Genomic DNA, 2,374 nt, shown 5'->3' with positions numbered 1-2,374 from the left:
AACCCAGCGCCACCCTGTCTTGCTTTACAGCCGCGCATCTTGCCACTAGGCTAAGGAGGGTCCACGCGGTTTCTTGATGGCTTCCAAATAATGTTAGAGAAACTAACACAAGGAGGTAGCACTACTTCAGCACATTGGGATTCTTATTGCGAATGCTTTGTATGCCTTTGCTTTCTATGGTGACTATTTCATAATTGCTTCTTATATTTGCGTTCAAAGCAATATTTTACAGACCATTTGTAGTACTATTATACTTACGAAAACATATTATCAATCCAGAATCCAACCCGTCACCTCCGGATTCACAATACTTAAAGCTTTGATCATTAGACCGAACTGCTCGTTAACAGCAGCAAACTTACCTCACGCCAAACAAGTTATGAAAATAGGGCCGACTTTCCAGTTTTCACAGCGCTTGCCACATAAAAAAGTAAGTTATCAAAAGCTATTAGTTATCATAAACATGCTTATCAACAAAACTATCGAGGAACTCACCTCGATCCTCAACCACGGCACATGTTATCCACCACATATCCTCATTCACAAACCCAAACTCTGCCTCGTTATGTCATCAGAGAGAATTTTCTGACTCGGTTTTATTTCGTATCGCCTTTTTGTTATTTCCATTAAATGGATCGGTCTCCGTGCTCCCCGCACAGACCGCAGCTTGAGACCTGTTGGCTGTTTTGATCCGATGCCAAAGTGCTCCCAAAACAGAAGTTAACTGAGCAACGTTGTTGGGGTGCGAGGCGAATTCGATCGGTTTTTCTCACTCACTTTGGATACCAGCTCCGCTCCAATGTGTCACAATAGATGTTGTTGATCGGAAAAAAAAGAAAAAAAACCAACTATAGGCTTTTTCGCGTCACTGAGAGACCTTGCCGAGACCCTTGCGGAGCATCTTGACGTCGCGACTCTTGTTCGCGAACGGCGTCGATCGCGAGCGCCAGTGCGTGTTCTCTCAGTGGATGCAAGAAAGTGGAAAACTCGCAGCCGCAGAAAGTATCGTTTTGATCGTTTTGGAGCACTGCACTGGGTCGCGAGCGCGCGTGCGAGGCTGCTGTTTGAACTTCTTGGAGCCCACCTTGGAGGTCCGCGCGTTGGTAGCAGCCCGTCAGTTGATCGACGACTTTATTGGATAAGCAGTTTTCCAGCAGGCTCCCGAGCAGTGCCCCGTATGTGGATCCGTACCCGAATGGTCTCTCAGTGTGGTCTAACGGAGGAGGAGGACCTTGTGATTTGATTTTTTGTTGGAACGGTGTGTGATTGACAAATTTGTTTTGGGGAAGTTTATAATCCGATTTGGCGTGACTTGGTGGTGTGACTTATTGAAGAAGTCGTTTGGAAGTGCACTTTTGAGCGCAGGAAAAAGTGAAGCAACACACGGAACGAAGCTTTGTGCGAAGTTATTCGGTGCGATATTATCCGGGCTCAGAGATTTGGGTGTGAGACCCGAAGGAAGTTGTGCCCTCAGGGGCTAAGTTGAGGATTTGGTCTACGGTGATCTACAGTGAGGGTGGTGAAATTTTGTTGCTCGATCGCAATCGAAAGTGAATGTAGCTCTACGAGACCAGACCAGTCGAGTAGTCTCAGTGTCGACCTTTTACTGATAGCGCGATCACACAGTTGTTGCACTCCCGACAGTTTCGTAATAACAGGCAATGAATGGAACAGTAACAGTGGTTACAGAAGGGATTGCAGAACCGAACTCCGACAAGGATATCGATTACAACGTTCGCCGAAGCAATTGAAGCTGAGTTTCTGCTGAAGAAATCGCGAATAAGCTGGTGGAATCCAGAGCAAAACTCGAATACAAAGTAAGTTCCATATAAATATAGAAAACGAAAGTGATCTTCAATCGCTGGGAAATAGACTCGCAATCTGGACCAGTAAAAGGAGATCAGATTGAAATTAATTTAAACCATCAGATGTGCGATTCTGAGTCTGGAAATAAATGTGAAGTGTCAAACGAGATGGCTCGGCAGGGGACTACGACGATCGCGGTTTTAAATGAAATCGAGGTGATCACCAGTCCGTTTGTATCGGACACAGTCGTGGGGCCATGACTCAATCTACGGTTACCTGTCCGCAACCAGCATCGCCCGCGTTCGTCTCTCTGCCCAGTAGCAGCATCAGTGGCACAGCTCGCGAGAGGCTACCACGCAAAGGAGGTCTCAAGTCGTTGCGCAACTCCGGTTTCTGGGCAACAGAGCGGGTATGCTTTCCGATCAATCTTGCCCGCTGCTGGCGGCATTGCGAGCGCCCGAGTGCCGGCGGACGGATGTGAATGTGTCTGTGATAAAGTGCATATTGGGGCTGTAGCGTGGATTGCAGCAAGAACGATTCTGGCGCCGCGGACCAGCAATACGTAACT

Source organism: Armigeres subalbatus, unplaced genomic scaffold (assembly GCF_024139115.2).
Source record: "Armigeres subalbatus isolate Guangzhou_Male unplaced genomic scaffold, GZ_Asu_2 Contig125, whole genome shotgun sequence".
NCBI lineage: Eukaryota > Metazoa > Arthropoda > Insecta > Diptera > Culicidae > Armigeres > Armigeres subalbatus.
This window is presented reverse-complemented; position numbering follows the sequence as displayed.